This window comes from Puntigrus tetrazona, chromosome 11 (genome assembly GCF_018831695.1).
Source record: "Puntigrus tetrazona isolate hp1 chromosome 11, ASM1883169v1, whole genome shotgun sequence".
NCBI classification, from domain to species: domain Eukaryota; kingdom Metazoa; phylum Chordata; class Actinopteri; order Cypriniformes; family Cyprinidae; genus Puntigrus; species Puntigrus tetrazona.
Window position 1 is genome coordinate 18,293,327 of NC_056709.1, and position 22,619 is coordinate 18,315,945.

A 22,619-nucleotide genomic window follows, 5' to 3' on the forward strand; every position below is an offset into this window, starting at 1 on the left:
CAGATTGTGCTGTGAATTGGGGGAGGGAACAACAACAGGTCTATGGGCCTCTTTCTGGGTTTCTGAAGAATGTTATTGGGGGTACCCTCAGTTTTGTGGTCAAATATGCTCGTGATTGGAGGTTTTTTATCTCATACAGCGTGTTATTATTCTTCGGTGTTTCAAATTAAGATCTAAAAAGTACAACTCTGCTTCAACTTTGAACACGCATTTAAGTCCACAAATGAAATGTGAAAATTCATTCTATTGGTGTATGGGTTTCCCTCAGTGATTATTATGGCTAAAATGCTTAATACTTCTGGTTCACAATTATGTTTTTGGATAGATAAGACTAAGGGTTGTATAGCAGGGAACTGTCATGACAGGAAACAGCAAGCATTGAGCTAATTACTACTCTCTCTCTCTCTCTCTCTCTCTCTCTCTCTCTCTCTCTCTCACACACTCTGTCTGTCTGTCTCTCTCTCGCTCTCTCCGTTCTCCCCTCCCCCTCCCTCCCACTGTTCCTACCTCCCTTCTCTTTTTCCTTCCCTCCCTCCCTCTTTAGCGCTGTCTCCTTCTCCAACAGTTGAAATTCTACACTGGTATGCCTCAGAGATCACCATGGAGACGAGTTCATTGCTATCTTCCAGGTCTGGTCTTCAGAGGGCAGAGCACTTACAGCCTCTGCAGACCACAAGAATACGAGTGTGTCCTAAAATGCCTTTTTGACCATTTATTCATCTATACACAAAGATCTAAATATAGGAATATGCACGACAAAACGCAACCCTATTATGCATATCAGTCATAGAAACACACGCCTTTGATAATACAGTAATGCTTTCAATGTTTGCTCTGTCATATATGTTGCACAATACATTTTGCACATGCAGCAGTTTCTAAAATATTTATGGTTTATTATTACATTTTTTTTTATTAATGATTAAATATTATTTTCACAGTTAAAATATTTTTATGGGTTTTTTATTTACCTTTACAAGACCAAATTTCTTCCTAACCATGCAAAATCCCACAGTATGTGTGTGATTGCCATGCATTATCAATGCGAACAATAGCTTACTTCAACGCATAATAAAACCAGTGCATAATATAATGTCTTTATAATGACGAATAAAATGTCTCAAAAATATAGCCTATATTTTCCAACACAAATATCCACAGTATTTCTATCACTTTCGGTTGCAAACTAATTTACATTATGCAGTATAGTGCATACTGAAAAGCGTTCTGCAACTTATTCGTGTAACTTCAAGTAGCCTGTTTAAGTGCTTGTACATCGTGTATATTGTGTAATGTAAACTTTGTGTGTATATTGCTTGTGAATCTCGACTGTGTATTAAACTGTGTATTCAATGTTAGTGAATAGCATGAGACTTACGCATATGCTGTTGTAGTACCGATAAAGTGATTGGATTTTACAGATTATGACTAAAAAGCTGTGCTGCAAAATGATTAATTAATCTCTCGCGAAGACCACGAATTCGTCACACTCAACGTATGTAAATAAAGGTGTACGTCAGCTCACTCATTAGGGATACGTGGCTGTTATCTCTATGTGGCCCTCGGATGAGCTAAAAATAAATGCACTATATTTTTTTACGATATTGCTACTACTGCCCATCTCCTACTGGATGTCTATTTTTCGATCTGCGGGGGTTCATGTACTTGTAGTTTCTTTACACTCTAGCTCTGTGTGGAATGCGCGGATCGGCCGGCTGGCGGAACTACGTTGCCCAGAATCCCCCGCGCGCATGGTTCGGGCAGGCTTCTTTAAGCTTTGGGAGTGTTTCCCATTTAAACAAACATAGCTAATGCTGAAGATGGCGGATGCGTAGAAGTGGCTTAAAGAAACTGGAGTGTTTCACGGGATACATTTACACCGGTAAGTGAACCGAATCACTTCATCGCGTTCGTAAATGGATACATTTAAGCAATTGTTGTGTTCGTGAAGCAGTGTTACGCGATGCCGGTTGTTCAGAAGTATATTCTTGTCCACGGTGGGGATCTTGCCACCTAGTTATTCTGCCTTTGAGACAATAATCGTAGTAACACAGTGTTGCCAGAGACAACATTCTCCAGCATGTTTGTTTACTTTTCATAACAAGATCCGTCTGTGGGTTTTATTTCTTTAATTCTTATGGGATCCTGTTAACATTTTGCCATTAAGCAGACGCAGTTTTAACACTGTTTTCCTAAGTTAATTAACATTTTGTAAAGGTTTCAAACCAGTCTGAATCTTTTGAGATAAACAACAACCCTACACGGCTAACTTATTTTTGTAATTAATGTGCTATTCCCGTTGCTGGTTTGTATAACATTGAGATTAATAAAATGTGGAGTTGTGCTCGTATTAATTCTTTGATCAGCAGCAAGTTTGTTTACCAGTTTTTTTTGATCACCTGATGGTTTAACATGGTCTAAAGTTAGTATGCTTAAGCAGAACACAGCCTTAACCCATTAAATGTCAAAATCATAAATGCTAATTTTGAGCAACTTTTCGATTCTGACCGTTATTGAACAGTTTAGTGGCCTCGAACGACGTGTCAGATGCGTTGTGTGTCGTTTTGCTATGCGATTAATGATTATATTTTTTATTATGTTGTGTAACTTTTGCTCTCCGTTCAATACGATGAAGTTCAAATGACCCAAACAACAACATAGTTTCCTGGTTAATGTCAAAGTGGGTGGAGATTAAACGATCACAAGAAGAAAACAAATTAAAGCCGGGCACTATTTACAGCGTTTTGTGCTTTTGCATTGCTACCTGCTAACCTGTGGTGTATTAATTAGCCGAGAAAACAGTTCAAATCAATGTTGACCACTTGAGTGATGCAGGGGTCAGGAGGATGTGCCACTGTGATGTCTTGTATGATTTTTTTGGGGTCGTTATATAGCATATTTGTCATGATGATGTAGGTCATAACGACTGCATTGGATGCTGTAATTATGGCTGTGTCTCAAACCTCAGTGAACTCTCTCCCCAGACAGTGCTGCTGAACATGACGGGCCTCTTTTAAAGGTGCACATTGTTGCACGCAGGAACGTGAGCGATTCTTATCAGAGACACTATTTTTAACACTCCCATTGCAATGTTAATTGCAATGATTTAGCCCGAGGTATTCGGTGCACTGCAGCGCTGTTGGAAACTTTGTGGAAGTTCCTCTGAATTCACAGCGATTTGTGTTGCGTTGCGATCCGAATGCAGCAGTTTCTGAGCTAGGGGAGTTCGACCACATCCCACTGTTTTGAAAATATTCACTGCCCATTTATAGAAGCATCACAGAACCACATTTGTAGGACCAACGTTTCCCCAAAATCCGCATGTGCTCATGCTGACATATGTAGAGGCTTTAAAATATATTTTTGCTTGTTATTTGGACAATGAAGGTGCAGGCAGGTGACATGCTTGCACCGTTTAATGACATATTTTTAGAAGCGTGACCGATTTGCTTTTAATATTGTCTCTACAGCGCAGCGCAAATCTTCCTAATAATTATGTTATTAAATTTCAAAGCTGCAGCCTCTTTAGCCCGTAGTGCACTTTGCACTTTGCTATTCGTCGTATAAAAATAGTTTCATGTAAGCATTTCTGTAGCTAAACGCATGAGAACAGAGCATGCTTTATGCACAGTGGTGTATGGTGGTGCTCACACGCTACGGGACCCACAAATGCCCTGACTGCGTGTGGGAAAAGACCCTCTGAACTCTTCTTCACACTGGTCGCAGGCTGAGCCCCCCCTTCCCCCTTTATCTGTTCCTTTCTCCCCAGCTCCCTCTCTCTCACACGCCGAGCGTCAGGCTGCATTAACTATGAATCAATCTTGTGTTGAACGCTTTGACTGCAGATGGGGTTAAGAATTAAAGGATGCATAGATTCCCTGTCCTCGTCCATTTGTTAGCTCGGCTTCTATAACTCATTAACTCGGACGCTCTCAGGGGAAGAAAAAAGCGCTTGTGCGAAAGATTTCCCATGATTTTTGAAGGGCCGTCTGAGTTTTGGATAGAAAATTTATGTTTTGTCTTATTTTAGTGACCGTTGTTGTGGTTAAAGTAACGATCAGTCCAAAAAATATGAAAACTGTCATTATTAGGAACATTTGGCAAAATGAACGTGGCAAAAGCACCGTAAAGTATCATATCTTTTAATTTGTGTGCTTTATTTTCTGTATTATGAAACATTGTGCGACGCACAGGCCAAAACTTAAGTTATTATTCACTGATAATCTTGCCATCTAGTGGCCATTAACTAAAGCATCATTAATCTGTGTCAATGTTATTTTAGTATTATTTATACACTAATATAGCATTTCTTAATATTTAAGCATTTTAGCATTTTTAGTGCTTTTGTCAGTTTACTAGTTTTATTTTTAATCAACTACAACAGCACAGATTCGAAATGTCTGTGTGTGAACCCGATCAGCCATTTCAGTGACGCCATCCGACTCAAAACAACAATTCACTCACGAGATTTGTCCGTTTATGACGCAAAACCATCATGTGACTTCAGGAGACATGCACAAAGTCTCATGACCCGCTTTTATTTGTATTTATTTACTTTCCTAAAAATTTGGAGCTTGACCGGCACAGTCCCCCGTTTACTTCCGCCGTTTCAAAACGAACGAGCAGGATATTTACCCAGAATTCACATTTTGCGCCCCACGCGAGACGGAAACAATGTTACTTTTGGGGGCGAAAAATTCCTCCCGTGTCGATTGCGGATGCTGTGCAGTGATGTATTTCAGGTTTCCTCTCGGATCGCAGGAGGCTGCGACGGGTGAAACAACAGAAAGACTAATGTGCTTCTCGTCACCTTTTTGACACTTATCTGATCGTCCCTGCTCATTTTGCATTTGACAGTCCGCAGTAGTTGAAACTCCGCTGTTGTCTGAGCGCCGTGCGAGAGCGAAAGAAGGAAAACGGTGTGGTTGTGGGTGACGGTTATTTTCAGAGCAGGGAAAATGGTCCAGTTATATCATGTATCTGTGTGTTTGTTTCAAATGTAAGATTAATGGTGGGGGGTGTATAGTGTTGCTCCGAGGCGCTTGTGTTGGTGGCAGTGGGTTGAAACAAAAGCTTGATTGTTGCACTAATTGAAATGTGATACCTGCTACTTGCGATGGCTTTTTGCTCGGAGTAGTTAAAGGTGTTGGTGCAGGCGGGTATTTTAGCCCTGTTAACTTTTAATACGCGTGGCCAGGTTGACTCGCATCTCAGTGACTCATGTGTGCAAAATGAATCGAAAAACGAACCGTTTGGAGCTTACAGGACATTAAAGATTTATTGCGCTGTTCAGATCTTCAACGAAAACATTTTCAGACATAAATATTTCTGATTTGGAGCTCGTGCCGTGATTTATAACGCTAATTTGTAGATCCTTGTAACTTTCCATTCCGCTAACCAGAGGGGGAAAAAAAGCGAAGTTAGTCCTCAGTGAAGTCGAGAGCGAGCAATAAATTCAACTCCTTTCACTCGTCCACTTTTGTACACCTTTAGCGCCAGGTAATCTTGGAATAAATTTTCGCTTTTTCTTTCTGCGTGCTCGGCCCGTGAACGGCGCGTTGCGAACTTTCTCCCTTTTTAGACACCCAATCAAGAGCTCAGCCGTGAAGGTTTGTCTTTCGCGAGTCAGAAATTCTGTGTGCGATTCATTTGGAAACTTGTGAGTCATAATTAAGAGTCTCTGCATGGCATGTGCATCTTCGTGCGAGCGTCGCCGCTACGTTTTACAGCTCCCTTCAGTGTCCTATAGCACGAGTCGAATTTAAGAGGAATGTGTAAGTTGCATCCAGCTGTGGCTGCTTGTGTAAAGCTGTGTTGCCATGACGACACTCCTGCACGACTGGCTCAAGGTCGTTCGGGCGGTGACGACGAGCTGGATGTGCCTCGCGATGGCGTGTGCACGATATGCACACATACGCGGAAGGAAGCTCTCTGCAGTGCTGTGGGTGTCTGAAAGTGAAACTTGGAAATACATGCAAACACTCTCTGTGCATGAAGACTTTCACTCGAGAGAGGGCTCGTGGAGGAAGATAGCGCGTTTGGTTTTTCATTTTCTCAATGCTGTCGCACTTAATTTGTTGCATTTTCCAGCCCAGTACACATTTCTCCGCGATCCGTAGTTGTTTTCCTGTTAAAAGTGGAGAGAAAGAGGAGGGGAAAATGGCTAACGAGGTTTAAAGAGTGAAAAGTGCACACTCCTGTTTTTTTTTTTTTTTTTTTTTTTTTTTTTTCCTCTCTCTTTTTTTGGCTTTCTCACCCTCTGCTGAAGAATGCTCGTAAAACGGGTTCACCTGAATAAGCCCATGGGAGGGTAAGGCCCTGGTCTGGTCTTGTTACCATTGTAAAAAGTTAGCAAGACTCTGTGTGTGTTTGTGTTGTGTTTAGGGCCCTGTTGTATAATAGTAGAGAAAAGTTTTAAGTCACGAGGTAAACGTTACCAGATGCGTTCTCCGGCAGTCGAGCCTAGAGGAAGAACGGGGGGAGCGAGAGAGTAAGACGGAGATGGAAAGAGAAAAAGTCAACTTTGGATGAACTTCTCAACTGCTTAGCGGCCACCTTGTTTTCATTTTGCCAGCATCCCCACCCCCCGATCTGACGAAAGGTTTGTGGAGAGTTACTCAGAATTCCACACTTACAAAACCCCACTGTAGTGTTGGAAAACTTTTACAACTGAACTGCATTGCTGCATAATATTTGCTCTGCAATTAAAGGATTAGTTCACTGAAAAATGAATGCTCTGTCGTTGTTTATTCGCCCTCATGTCATTCCAAATCTGTGCGACTTTTGTTTTATCTGTGCAACACAAAAGATATGTCGAAATATCATTCTTAAAGAGTTAATTCACCTAAAAATGAAAGATTGTACCGTAATTACTCAACCGCATGTCACAGCAAAGCCATAGCGACCTTCATTCGTCTTCAGCAAACAAATTAAGATATTTTTGATGAAATCTGAGAGCTTTCTGACCCTCCATAGGAGGCAAAACTACTTCAAGGCCTAGAAAAGTAGTAAGGACATTGTTAATATTGTCAGTGGTTTAATCATACGTTTATGAAGCTGTCTAGTAACGTTTCTTCCAGGTTTGGAATGACTTGATGGTGAGTAATTAATGATAGAATCTTTCTCGTTTGGGTCAACTATCCTTTTAATCCTGGTCCCAGTTGCAACCTTTTTTTATTTGCTTTTCATATCCTTTCAGAGGTTTGTTCCATTTGACCGCGAGCGCCCTGCAACGTGGACGTTTTATGCCTAAATTACAATTTCTAAAGGAGCGTGTATTTAGTGACGTGCCATTTCACGTTCTTAAATGCAGTAAACGTCAGCCGATTTTCAGAGTAGCGGTGAACACCGTGTAGGGAACACATTTGGTTGTTTTGATCTGGCGTGTTGAACAAAAGAAACATGCAAAATATGCAGAGCGGGGGTTTGCGAGTTCCAACATTTAGTATCACTAGTCTGAGGGGTTCTTTCATATTGTCAAAGCAATATGTCAAGTTTTTAGGTTTGACGCCAGTCACGCCAAGTGTCATTCTTTCTTGCTTGTCTCGCGATGGATTACAACATGTCGGTTTTAAGACTTTTCACAATTAGCAGTGGACCAACAACTGTCTGTCTTCTGTGGAACACAAAATAGTTTTTCAGTGTTCGTTGAGGCCAGCATTATTCGACTTTTTGCATTCCACGGAGTAAATTATTGCAAGTCTTGAACATCTTATTTTATAGCCTATAGTCCATAAAAGAAAGTACATCAAGAACTTTCATTTCTTGGTTAACAATGCCTTTAACACTCTGCATTACTTCAGTTGAGAGTTTAGTTGTGGGTCATGAGGCCAAATTTAGTCTCATGCACAGGTTCAGTCTTTCAGTATTGCTGCCCACATTTGTAACAAACTGTTCTTTTCCTCTAATTTCTACTTTCAATTTCCTCTTCTACCCAAAAGCTTAACTGTTCCTGCTTAAAGTAGTCTTTTGACCTCTTTCTCCTTAAGTTGAGCACCCCTTAATTTGTACCTGTTAATGAGCTGAATGCACTACAGTTTTAAAAAAATATATAGTTTATTAAAATTTAGAATTTATAAAGTTACAAAATATTCCTAGTTCAAATAAATGCTATTTTTATTCAACAAAAGGGGGAAAAAAATAATGGAAAATGTCATTGCGCTAAATATTAAGCACCACAAATGTTTCAAAAGGAATAATAATAGGAAATGTTAAGCAGCGAACTTATGCGCATGATTTCTGAAGGATCATGTGACAAGACTGGCTGCTACAAATATAGCTTTGTCATCACAAAATAAAATTACATTTCAAAATGTATTAAAACAGAAAAAAACTACAATAATAAATTTCACTAGTCCTGTAATTCCACTTTATTACAGTTATTAATGTGTTTTTGATCAAATGCATGCAGTCTAGTGAGCATTACAAAAACATTCTTAGCGACCCCAAACTTGAAACGCTGGTGTGTCACAATTTAGTAACTTTTGCTGATAATTTAACTCAAATGTTACATAGCCATATTATTTTCTGATGGTGTAGTCAAACAAAAGGTAAGATCTGCAATAAATTGGACTATAAAAAGTGCACTGGACAAGACATGTTATGGAAGCAACCCTCTGCAATACTATTTGAAGCGTGGTCTGCAGTTTTTGCATGGTGTCTGATGTTCTTTTTATGTCTACCTTTATACCGCAAAGCCTATTTGCATCCAAGGCTGATGCACCCCTCTTTTGCACTGTGTATTTCCATAGGCTTCAGCTTATTCTTTTGTTCCTGAGGAGCGTCACATAGTCCATAATCTCTCTGTCTCAGGCCGGTAATCTGATGATGTTGAAGGGACAACGCTGAATAGGATTTTAGCATCGCAGTGATTAAATCAAAGGTAGAATACAAGCTCGGGGAGAAAACGGGTACGTGTTGTCATCGTAGCTTTGCAGCAGAGCAGATGCACCTCATGCGCCGGCCTCGACAAAAAAGGTTGCACCAGGTGGGGAAAAGCAACGCTCTGTCCCTTTAATCACATCATTTATGTTTTAATTAGGCACTGTCGCAGCCGCCGTGTGCTGTCGGGACCGGTCACACACCTGAGACACATGTGTCGCTCATCACAGAGCGTGACAGACTGAATGGACACCGCAATCTGCGTTCTGTGGTTCGCCAGTGCATATTTGCATTGAATATATTGAAGATTTCCATGTCGATTCATATTAAGATTCTGGATTTAGATGCGTGTGCCACAGGATGTGTGAGGGTCTTATGGCTTTCAGTTTGAAATGCATGTCATTCTACTGGTTAGCATCCAAGACCGTGTGGTAAAAGAGATTACATCCTGGTCTCTGCTGTCTGTCTGCCTGTCGCCATGGCTTCACTCATGTTTGTGGCCTGTTGTCAAGGTGACGAGGCCATTCGTGGGTGGGGACAGCTCTCCTCGCTGTGGAAAAGATGATGGGCGTCCTCTTCCCTCTAGGAGGTCCATCTATCCAATGCACTATTAATAGAGCAGCTTGCAATTGCTTTGGCCTTTTGTCATTACTAAATTTTAATTAAAATCAAATTATGTATACACACACACTGCCAAAGTCCTAACGCTATATATATCACATCATACTGTCATAAGCTGCTTTACCTTTCACCCTTTGTGTTTTTGCAAATGACGAGGCAGAACGCTGATGTCAAGAACGCAGACTGACACAGTTTGGATGATTTATTACGTTCATTTCGCATTTTGACTTTTGTCATTTTTTTTTGCAGACACTTCATTGGGTGAACCAATCCAATCTGTTGTCTTTTTAGTATGGAGTACAGACTGTAAATGGTGACAACAAATGGCAAAGATTTTACAGAAGGTGTCCCAATGGAGCTTGTTGTGATTGTTGTACAGCTTTTGATGTAGGCTAACATTTTGGCTTTTTTTAAGACTTTTTGTGTGAGCTTATCATTTAGTGCACATGCTAAAACGCATTGTTTAAAGGGTTAGTTCAACCAAAAAAGGAAATTGCTCAGCCTCACGTCGTTCAGAACCCCTTAAGACCTTTGCTCGTCTTCGGAGATACCACATTCAGGTTTTACTTTGAAAACTCTGGGGTTGCATTTCAGTGTAAATTTTTCGATGTTGTAGCTGCCTACGTTCGCTCTGCGTGTCCTTGACGACCGTGTAAACAATAACATAATGCTCATTGTTTTGTACCTATAGACATCTGTAGGTAGATTCGTCGTTCAACCCATCTAATCACGCAGACCCATCGAAATAATAGGGAACTATGCATAATCTACCTATGCATATCTATGATTATACCTGACATGCGTTTTCAGAAGTGTAGTGTAGATTAGAGGTTGGCAGATATGTGTTTTTCAGACCGAGAACTGATATATGTCTGGTGTAAAAATGTAATTAATGTCAAAATTAAGAATAACAAGGGCTCTGACATAAACTGCCTTCCCTGGTGTTGGTTGCACCTTTTACTCTTGTCTTCCTCTTCTACAATAAAGAGAGAGTTAATAGTGGGAGCCACTGAATGCTTTATGCTTTAGCTTATGAATACTGTGCTACAGCTAAACAGCTTGGGAAATGTAAGTATTTGGCTTCAATATCTTACATGTTAAAAATGTGTAATAGCATAACCTCTTATATTTCTTCATCAATTATTTTCCGATGACATAATCGTAACCTACATGAGGTGACAATTCATCATCTAGTGCACATCAGTTGATTAACTTACAATAAGAGTAAATAATTTAAACGTCTTCATAGTGCTATTGTTTAAGTTATTAAGATCACCACAATTTATATGACAGTATCTTAATCTTGGCCCATGTGACAGTAATTTCCATTAGTTTTACAGTGAAGTGCAAATTAAAGCATAAAAGACACAAAATCAAATGACAGTTAAACTATTTTTGGCGAACAAAGGGGTTTACTATTAAAATAAAAAATGGAAGAAATAGCATATTGTTTGAGTAATTTCTTTTAGTTTTTAAACGAACGTAATAATTACTGCAGTAGCAGATAACCAAATTTTTATTTTGACAGATTGCCATGAGGACCTTTTAAGTCTACCCTATGTATATGATATGATGAAAGTTTTACTCAGATGAAAAAGTGACACTCAGAAGAGTTGCAGGGATGTTTTTTAAAATACCTATGTCCTCATTAGGTGAGATGCCGGATGCAGAAAACACTTCAGTAACGTAACGCACTGTAGTAAAGTTTGATCAATTCTGTGACATTCCGTGTTATATAGTAAGTTCCATTTATAAGACTAAATTCCGCGATTCCATCCGCATTTTCCCCAACGCGGAAACAATAAAAAGATAATACTGAGGTGTTTTACAACTTAAGTGTAGTGGATTATGATTTATTGCAACTTCAGCTACATCTGTTGCTGCCTTTTTTTAGAGACACTGATGCGTGATCACTAAAGCAACTCCAGTTAGAAAGCTCTTTCTGTGAACAGACAGTGAAAACTTTCAGTGCCCTCAGGCTTCGCGTTAATTGGTCAGACTTGTGACTCCCAACAAATCAGATGCGCGGTGGGCGGAAATTGCTCTAGACCACATAGTGTTAAGTTCAGACAGGCTGCATCAGCGCCAAATAGCTTGTTTCACAATCAAACGATTTTCAAATCGGGTTTGAAAATGGCCGATACCGATAATCGTAAAAATGCTTAATATCGGCATCGATAATCAGTCTCCAGTGTACATGGCCGATGGTTCTGAAACGTGGTAAAAACAGCAGTGTAGACAAGGATAGTTTCGTTGTAAAAATGAAAACACACAAGTGTAAGTGGGGCCATAGTAAACATCAGGATTTTTACTACCTTTCTGGACAAAATCTCCATCAGCTGTTTTCAAAAGAAGCCGCGGTTAATGCACACCCGTAGATCACTGACAAGCCACGTAATATTCCGTTCAGTTTTGCAAGCGATTATTGCTTTGCTTTGTCAAAAAAAATTTTTTTTCTTCATCAGAACACAAAGATATTTTTGTGTTTTGGGATCCAAAATATCTATCTTTTGGCTTTTGTTTTGTGGACAAACAATTTCACACACGCAAAAAAATTATCCAAAAATATAGTATTTCATGGTAACAGCATAAGGATGAAAAAACCAATGAATTTTTGTCGAGTGAACTATCCCTTTAAATTACTCCGATTGATTGAAATGTACCGATATCTGCCTTATAGTGTGAATTGATCCGCAATGATTTGTTAGTTCTGTCAGATGCTTAGAAATTGGAGCACGTTAAAAGGCCGATATGTCTTTTTTGCCTAAGGAAAGTGTCACAATGCTTCCTGACAGATTGACTCATCACCTGAGCTTGTCTCCAATCAGCATCTGACCAAACAGTGTTCAGGATCAGTGCGTAGTGACCGATATCTCTCTCTCTCTCTCTCTCTCTCTCAGCACCCAGTCAGACACCATCAGTAGTGGCGAGAACACGCTGCTGACCCCGGAGCAGGTCAGAGGTTATCTTTAAGAAAAGAACAAGCCAACAAAAGCAACTGGCCTTTAACCCTGCTCATTCTGCTCTGTAAAGCGCCGAAAGCTAGCTGCCACTTTGTGTTAGCAGTTCTAGATGTAGAATACACTTTTACAGGAAGTCTCTAGGTTTATTAATAGGTTTAGTTTTGTTTTAATTCAGGTGAGGAAGGTCACAGCATAACTGTGGTTTTTGCACTAATATGTTGGAGAGTTTGACTTGGTTGACATTTGATGGCTGCGTAAAAGACTTGCTCGCACCATTTTGCAGTAAGTTTTCCATCACACGCCTCTCTTTTTGAGAGCGGCGCATTTAATTACCGTTTTCCTTCTCTTTTGACATTGTAAATGAAAAAAAGGTGACGTCCCGATCAGACGTTTCGTGTAGCTTTTACTATTTGACTGGCTCCAGACCTTCCATTGTTTGACGCTCAATTCGTTTTCATGAAATAACTCTGACTTGCCAGTCAGCCAACGGTTATCTGCAAAGGTGACTAAGAGTGTAACCTTGAAATATTCAGAGAAGCCTTTTGAACCGGACCGGGCTTCATCGAACGTATCGGCAGTTCAAACCCGATTAGTTGATTTTTATCTGCAATATTGGATGCACTTTGGAGCGTTCCCCAGCCCTCGGCCTTTCTCTCGTGCTCCCTGGGTGATCGGCCTGTTCGACCTCTCTGTTGTCTCAGCGCTCATAAGTCATTTAAACACGCTTTTAATAGTGTTAGCCTACGTCGAGCTGGCGTTTAGCCCGTGTTGGGGCAGCATGTGGTGAGGGAGAGGAAAGAGAACCTGGAGAACAGAAGGGGTCACAGGCTGAGGTCAGCATGGGGCACTTAGCTCCCTTTACTATGAAAACTGCATAATTTGATTTGTGAACGCGTAAGATGGAAGAGAAGAAAAGCGTTGGGTTTGTCGTCCGAGAGCACCAGCTGTTTATAAGAGAGAAAGACACAGACAAGTTGTTTCAGTCTAGTCCTGATTTACTTCAGGGTCTTCATTTTGCATAACCAAAATTGTTCGAAAGTTGTTATGGTCAAAAATTGGATGCAAAAAATTTGCAATTGTTTAATAATCTGATATGGGGGCATTTATTTATTTAATGTAATTCATTTATTTATATTTCAATGAAATTATTTAGTAATTTAATTTTGAAACTATTACAAAGACATGTGCAAATTGCTGATCAAATATGGACAAAAAACCATAAATTGTAGAGAAATAAGTTACCATTTTAGTTTGGTTTGGCATTTGAGGTTCAACCAAAAATATAATAAGCATTTTTTTTTATCCCTTTTAAAGGTTATTTTTATATATACATAATTAGGTTTTATGATTAATTGTAATTAGCGTTTTACTTTTAGCAAGCTGTTTATTTGAGAATAAGGCTTGGAAAAAAAACATTTATTCTTCTTTTAATATCTGGATAGATCTCGCTTCATTTACTAGACACGTTTGTATTGAGTTCTGTGTGAACGCCACAAAGAAAATACCTGTAAAGAAATGTTCAATTTCAAGTTTATAACATTACTTTCTCTTGAACGCTAAAACCTTTTGATTTAGCTTCTGCTGAATCGTCCTGCTTTTAACATTGTTCGAAACCCCACGTTCTACCAGTTTCAAAACAAATCCAAGCGGTGAGAAAGAAACGGAGTAGTAAAAGAAAGTGTGCAGGGGGAGACGGGAGAGCGAAAGAGAGCAGCGATCCTCCTGCCAGTAGAATCCTTTCGTAGAGGTCAGAGTTCAGCTGCTGTGCTGCTATTGGCTGAGGAAAGGTGAAATTAAAACCACTGTAAACTTTTGACCCTGCCGGAGCTGCGCAGGAACGCCCAGAACCAGTTTGGAATGGAGCCTACGCTCTTCCTCTGTTTACTCGGAGAGAGAGAGAGAGAGGGAGAGGGAGGGAGGGAAAGAGAAAGAGCGGAGGCTGGAAAAAGGAATCGACACAGTCACAGTCTGGAATGAATAAGTTGTTCAACGGCACAGAGCAGTCAACACGAGTTCAAGATAATAAAAAAAAAAAACACACACACACACTTATGGAAAAAAAAGAGAGAAATGCAGTGGAGTTTTAGGCTTTGCAAGTTTCTTTCCCCCTTCCTTTTGAGTTCAAATCTGTGGTTGTTTTCCAAAGTGGAGCTGTGCTCTTTAAATGGGCTTTTTTATGAGGAAAATGAGGCCCACCCTCTGCTTTTTCCATTTGCCCTCAGAGTGCTGTGTTTTTATGTGTTTGAAAGAGTCGATGCTACATTAGCTCACTGGGTAAAACCGAGGCTGGATGACCAGGCAAATGTTACTCTTCCACCCCCATTCCCCTTTTCTTCCTCACTTTCGCAGTCTTTTTCTTTCTTTCCATGCTTTTTTCCCCCCGTCAGGCTGCTGAAAGCCTCTCTGTCATAGATTAATGAATGAATTTGCATAGTATGGACTTTTGTGTTCAAATACATTTTTTTTTTTTACCCCCATGCGTACTTGTTTTCCCTCTCTCTCTTTCCTGCGGAGGTGATTCTGCCAGCGTTGGTTGCATTTTTCCTGAACTCGGCAGTTTTTGTTGGTAAGGGGTTGTATGTGCCAGTTTCTTGAACGAGAGGGAAGGCGGCGCTACATCCCCTCCCTAATCTAGTACTTAAAGACGTGTAACGTGTGTATGTGTTGCTTTTGCACAGCAGGAATGACTTATTATCTGGTGGTCTGTTACAGTAACACAGTTGGATTAACAGATTTATTGTTATGAATCACAAAGTGGGCCTGTGGCGGACCCATAAGCAACATCGCATACACACTAGGACTGCACAATTAATCGGATTAAAATCGAAATTGCGATATGGCCTGGTGTGATATGGTGGTATTAAACCTCAAAAGGCTGCGATTTAATTCAATAAATATAACTGTCTAGTGTGCTTCACAGTTAAAGACATGCACTTTGAGCTCTACTGCTTATTGTCTGAACACATGTGGCTTGTAATATGATGTATTAATATATATATATATATATATATATATATATATATATATATATATATATATATATATATATGCTGTCTCGATGCAGTCTGTGAACATCTGCAGTTCAGTTATTGAATAGAGATTTATTTAAAAAAAAATCGATGAAATTGATTCATTTAAAGCATCCTTTCATTTATAGTTTATTAAAACATTCTCCAAATTGCTGAATATAATGTAAATTTAAAAACAATAATAATAATAATATCAACAATAATGTAGCAGTAGTATTTTACTAGTAAAATCTTTTATAAATTATGATCATGGAAACTGATGTTTTATTACATTCTGTACATTTTTACATTTGCATTTTTAGAGGGGTTATTTGGCAACCCAGCTCTGGCTAAATAACGGACACGCTGATGAATCTGACTGGCATCTCATCCTTGTATGTTGCGTTGCATAAAATAATACAATTTACAACACAGCAAAGACATTATAAATGAAACAAAATGTGTACAAACTAAATTGGCGGTGTTGTGAACCGCTCTTTCCTGTGCACTAAACAAACCCACAGCCTGACAGTAACTCAGCAGTTTAACACGGTTAGGGAGAAAAAAAAAACCCAGCTTTAAAAATGACCTAGCAACTTAGTTACAGAAAAACTACCCAGCACCCGGGTAAAAGTATTAAAAACAACCCAATAAATGACCCAAAGAACTGAACCCAGCATTTAGGGTTAAATTTATTTATTTATTTTCCCGTTTTATCTACAATGCAGAAAAATGACATGTTTACTTGATCAATTACTTTTATCACTAATACTATCATAGAACAGTTAAAAGCGCAGCGTTTAACAATGTTTAATCACAGTATGGAATGAAATTGTGCACCTCGACCTATATTGCTAAACAAATTAAAATAGTTCAATGGAAAGAAACTTCAGTTTCAGCTCACGCAGCATGCTTTGATTTTGGTCTTCTTTACTTGACGATTTCATCGCCTGCTTCGCCAGACCTCGGATATCTTTGGCGCTTTTTTTTTTTTTTTTTCAGCACAGGACAGTGAGTGCGTCCAGGTTTGGTGAAGCAAATCGCGCGTCGGTGCTCTCAAGCTCAGATAATGCATCGAGCGTTTCTGCGAAAAGCTTTTGGATGTCTGCACATGTACACACATGCTTGGCACATGTCTGCGTGTCTGGGCTGTTCGCTATTGTTCTCTCTCTTGGTTTTTCTTGCCCTCCTCCTCCAATCATAACCACTCTCTGTCCCTTGTTCTTGTGCCGTTTTCTTTTTCTTTCTCGCTCCCTCCCTCCTTCTCTTTTTGTTCTACCTCGGCTCATCTCTTGCACTTGCCGTCTCGCTCGTCTCTGCTGCAGAATGGAGCCGTCCGGAGTGGTCATGCGGCGTCTATCGCAGAGAAAGCGAGCGGCGGCCGGTAACTTGTGCCGCCTCGTCCTCCTCTTGCAGCGTGTCCGAATAGATATCGCCACAGTTCAATTCCACAGTGTTTTCATCCTCGTTTTGAAAAGGCTGAGCGTGTGTGCGTGCCGTATTGTCTGCGGAGGTTTTGTTGTGTATGTGTTTATTTAGTGAGTGTTGCACTGAGCTCAGATTTCATGCTTTATTTCAGGCTCTGCCAGAATGGGGTGGCTATTTTGGTTCTGAATGGCTCCTGCTTTAGAGTCATTCTTCATGTCTCTCTTCACTCTATTCTCTATCTATTCTCTTCCTTTACCCTTCATTCATCTGTTTATTTTAAAGATTTGTTGCGTTCATACGCACGGTTTACATGCGGTCGCTGTCTGATATGCGTTGCCGTTGTGACTATATGCTTCCTATTCTTAATAAAAGAGTGACTGGGCAGATGCGGTCGTGTGTGTCGTACTCGCCTGACCCTCGAGAAAATGCCGCAGTTAACAGCATTCATGCAAACAAGAACAACAATAGAGCTAGGGTTAGTAAAATATTATTTTTAATAATGTCAGATGTTTTATCAGATGCAAGTGAAACTGAAGTAGGTCAAAAGTTCTGAATAATAATAATAATAATAATAATGGTAGTAATAGTAACAAAAATAACAGTAGTAAGTAGTAGTAGTAGTAGTAACTAAATAACCTGTTATGAAATATGACATGGGAAACTTCAGTTGGACAAAAAAGTCCACTCTGACTCCAGATACAATATGAATCAATTGGTTCTGTAAATGTGTAATTGGCTAAAATGTGGCTATGTTATATAAATATAATGGATGAGGATGATTGATGATGATAATTAATAATCTGTGTTTTATCTACACAGTAGAAATATAACATGTTGAATGTTTACTTAGCCTATTAATTTATCAATAATTATCATACAACATGATTTTTTTTTATGAATTATTTTTTTTTACCTTTTTAAAGTGCGTGAACATATTTCAAATTATTGCACATGAAAAAGCACTGACAAACCTATTCTGCTTCTTTATTGTGACATATTTCCCTATATAATGGAGTATTCAGTGAAAGAAAGTGTGTAATGTGTAATGTCTGGTGTCATTGACAGTCAGTAGGTGCACGGCTTGTGTCTTGCGTTTTTTTTTCACTGTAAGTGGGAGTTTGTTTTAAAACACCTCCAGTTTTTATATAAAATACCAAATGGCGTTTTTATGAGGTATTGAGCAACATCTTTAATCTTAATGCATGATTGAATCGTGATTTGCTAAATGGCTTGATAGCCCTTTTATTGCGCTTGGAGGACTGGTATTCGCGGGTGCAGCTGACATAATTATAAGTCCGTTTCTTTTCAATAATGTATTTCTCCCTTTGACTTGGTTTTGAACGGCCCATTGGATTTGACTGCTGATATGTACGAAGAAGGTGTCGAGGTGGACTTTGTGTTGTGTGTATGTGGCGACAGGAGGCAGCCCCATCAATAATGCAGGTTCTCTCTGTATGGGGTCAAGGCATGATGGGATATTAAGACGTTACCCTACTGGTCGTCAGGGAAACAGGCAGAGGAGGCTTCAGCAAACGGGGAGGGTGGTTGTAGTTTTGTAGCCTATATCTGTAGAATGTTTTGTATTTAATGTTTTTTTTCATCTATTTAATTTTCATTAATAAATCATTCTTTCCCCTCCAGCCAGTGTATTAGTATCCATAAAACAGATATGTTTGTGTTTACAAAAATCCATTGAATTCACCGATGCTGCATTTTATAGCAGGAATTTTACAAGTGGATGGCAAACAAAGATTGTGTTTACAGTAATCCACTTACCGCTGGGCGATGCACTGAAAGTTGAAATCCGTTTAATATCACGACTGATTTGAAACTAAGATGCGAAAATGGTTGTAGAATTGGGAAGTTCAGTTCAAAGTGTCTCAGTGAATCACTTCAAATGTCTGAACTGTTTGTCCCAGTGACATTTTTTTTGTGTGTATTAAAATGTTTTTTGTGAAGAATTGGTTTGAATTATTTTTTAATAATCTAATTATTATTATAGGCTACTATTTATTTATTTGTGTTTCAATCGTATTAGGAAAACAGGTTTTAATACTAACTTACATGAAAATGTTTCACATATTTTATGACGTATATTATATTATTATATATAACATTATATAACACTTCTTGTTTAGACAGTAACCTTTTGAATGTTAATTCTATTTTATCTATTGTCCAATTTATTTTATTTTATTATTTCTTGACGCGTGTTTTATTTATTTATTTTGTTAATGCATTTATCCAGCCTTTGGAACAAGAAGATACCGCTCTACAAAATGCATATTTATATGTGAATGAAATCCTGTAGCATTCACCATATAGCATATTCATTATGCAAGTAATCCTAGTTAGCCGCAGTGCAATTTGCTAAATCACCATCATTTATATAGAGTTAAGTATAAAACATTCTACAGAGGTGTAGAATATGGCTTCTTTAACATAATTCTAGGAAATAAAGTTAGGGAAAATAAGTTTTGTATTAAGAGAGAGAGAGAGTGAGAGAGTGAGAGAGAGAGAGAGAGAGAGAGAGAGAAAGTCTCCACAGAAAAAGGCAGATTAGCTTCGAAGAGAGAACAGAAGAACCGGTTCAACCCATGAGGTTGAATATGTAAATATGATTGCGAAGAGCCAGCAGGCTTTTTCCAGGAAGAGGAAGTGATGACGCAGAACTTTGTGTGTGTGGGAAGGCGCAAACAGGATGCCTGCTTTTGCTGCTTCCTGATTCGGATATTCTCGATAACTTTCCCATTAAAATAGCCATTATTCTCAGAAAGACTGGAAGTGGATCTTCGCGTCGAGATGCTCATCTGGCGCGCTCTGTATAAGTCTTAGCGAGAGCTCGGCGATAATGAGCGGTACTTCTGTGTGTTTTTATCAGATTTTCAGTGTTAACCTTTTGAACTTGTGAAAGACGTGGAATTGCATCACTGTAGAATGGAGTCGCGATGACCTTAAAACCCACCTGCTATCTTGAATGTTAGATCGGAAACGTTAGAGTAACACACAGACTGAAGTTTCACTCTAGCTTGTATCCTTGATTCTGCCGTGGGCTCCTCATCTCCTGCTTAATTAAAGGCGTATGTGAAGTGCTCATCCTTGGACTGAAGTTTTCTAGCTCTTGCTCTTTTTCCTCTCTCAGTATTTTGCTTTCACTCGTCGCGTTCATCTCCTCACATTCGCATTCACGCTCACCCTTGCTCTTTTATGCTCTCTTGAGCAGAATGTTGATGTGCCGTCTGGTTTTGTTGCAGGTGCACTCAGAGTATTGATGAGCGTGGAACTGTACGCTTTCAATGGAGTATTAAAGGAACAGTCGAAGTGAGAATTTCTCTCATTTATATTCTCATTCCTGGCAAACAGACCCTGTTAAACTAGCCCAAGCTGGTTTACTGGTCCTAACGGGCGTTTGACTGTAGATATTTAACCAAAGAACAGTCTTAAACCAACAAAAACACCAGAAAACTAGCTAATTTTGAGATGGGTTTCGTAAAAAGCACCCAGAGTATGACAGCTCTTAAATATTTTTATTTTCCATGAATGAAATACATTTTGTAAAGACAAAAGGCTTAATGTGAAGACAGAATTGTTTAATTTCGGGTGAACTGTCTCTTTAAAGATGTGACTTTACATCTGAATGTTGCCTTGACCTTAACAGTCATGAACGGCTATATGTCTATCATTTATTTAACTCCACTGCGGAGTTCAAGGAGATAGGAAGGGTGAAAGAGATGTAAAGTAGAGAAGATGCAGTCAGTTCTGCAGCATTTTTCTGGTGTGTTATAGGATTGTGACAGACAGCTGTACGTGTCAGCACAGGCAGTGCAGTATGGGCACAGTTGTGTAATGTCTCTCAGTCGGACTCAGGAATGATGAGCTCATACTTAAAGTTTTTAGGTGACCGAGAGAAAACTGTGTGTGTGTGTGTGTTTTTACTTAAAGGGATAGTTCACCCTGAGTATGAAAAATTAATGTATTCTTAAAGGAACGCACCACTTTTTTTGAGAATGAGCTAGTTTGCCAATTGCCCTAGAGTTAAGCAGTTCGGTTTTAGAGTTTTTTAGAAGTTTCTTGCTTATTATGCCGGAACGAGAGTGCAGTTGCTAGTTGCTAAAAACACAACTTAGCACTCTGTCTTAGTTCACAATGTAACTGCAGAAGAGTCAAGTTTTAAATAGCAAAAATATTTCAACTCTTAGGCGATTTTTGAGCAATGCTAAGCTGCACTTAATGTGCTATTGCAAGGCCAGGAGATTGGACGAATGAAAATGGTAGAAGTGTTTTTTGTTTTGTTTTTTTAATTAGTGTGTTCTTTTAACATTCTCTCTCAAATATTTGTCTATACATTTAAGGATTTTGAAACTAGCATTTTCATGCTTAAAGTACATAAAGACTTAAGACTCTGATATGGTTGCTCAACCGTGCTTGCCTGACACGTGAGGACACACTTTACTGGCTCATGCAAAATTGTTTGTGCTTCTCTTTACCATATTTGATACTCTGCGCATTGATCAGTGTTTATGCTTATTACATCCTAAATGAAACAAAGAAATTGTATCGGTTTTGAAGACTTGGATCAAATGGCTCAATTAATATGGACTGCTTTTACAGCGTCTTCACGAGCTTTGAAATGTGAGACTGTACCTTACACATGCTTTAAATGGTTGGACACGTGATAAATGAATGTTAAACGCAGATAGTGGTACCAAATGTTTTTTAAAAACAATAGTCTAGGGTGAGTTAATGACAGAATTTTCATGTTTGGGTGAACTGTACCTTTAAGCGAGAGGAAAAGGCTGTTTGCTTGTGTGCGTTCAGCGAGGGAAGGGGAAAAGACTGCAAGCCGATGGTCTATGCTCTGAGATTTCCGCTGAACTCTGGGAGGGGTCAGGCACGGGGCAAGGTCAGGGCTCTAAACAAACACACTTGCACACATGCACGCATACAGCAGAGGGTCTATGACCAGAGTGACAGAGACTGATAACAGCAGCAGAAGTGAGAGAGAATGAAGAGAACGGAGACCGAAAGACAGCCATGTGTGTTACATACATACAGCGACTCTCTAAAAGTATCTGAATGCAACGGTTAAAAAAAGAAATGCAGCTCAAAATATTAAACCAAATGCGAACAGAAGTAACAACATTTTCTAAAAAAAAAATTTATGATTTCAGGTGATTGCTAGCTTGTGCATGAAGTAATTTCCTGTCGAGTTCACACCGATGCCCTAGCGTAGTAACCACAGGTGTAGGTTAACACGTTAACCGTAGGCTATGAGTATGCAAAATTTTTCAGATGCCAAAGGCTCCTGTGTTTAATAAATGCATCGCAGATAAAACTGCATTTAAACTGTTTCGTTCAACCAGTTCTGTGGGTTTGGGTTGACATGCAAAGGGTTTAGGTAAACGGTCATTGTCCTTGCACTCTTAATTGCTTTTAAAATCTTATTCGCGTATGATTGCGATTTTAAATCAAAATTTAATTTCCGGTTCATTTATTTGTCCTCATTTTAAAACATTTGCTCCAAGAACCAGTTCGTAAGAGTCATGTCTTACAGGAATTGAACTACACTGATCGGACTGCTTGTCTGTTTTCATTTGTTAAAAAGAGGCGGCTTCTACAAGTTATTCCTTTCAAGAATAAAACTATTCTGATCTGCTTATTATTATTATTTACTCACTAACAAGAACTGGCTTATGGGAGTTGTTCAGTTTAAGAATTG

The 22,619-nt window shown here is 39.2% G+C and overlaps 1 protein-coding gene across 2 annotated transcripts in view; it reads left to right on the plus strand.

Annotated features, from left to right (window-relative positions):
- Positions 1–1,754: 1,754 nt before the first annotated feature.
- Positions 1,755–22,619, plus strand: part of ncoa3 (nuclear receptor coactivator 3) — a 35,571-nt gene continuing 14,706 nt past the window's right edge. Inside the window, exons 1-2 of one of the 2 annotated variants that reach the window (XM_043252104.1) lie at positions 1,803–1,882; positions 12,402–12,456. The gene's annotated coding sequence lies outside the window, so the exon portion shown is untranslated. Of the gene's footprint in view, positions 1,883–12,401; positions 12,457–22,619 lie in introns of both variants that reach the window. The other variant, XM_043252103.1, reaches the window with a different exon arrangement.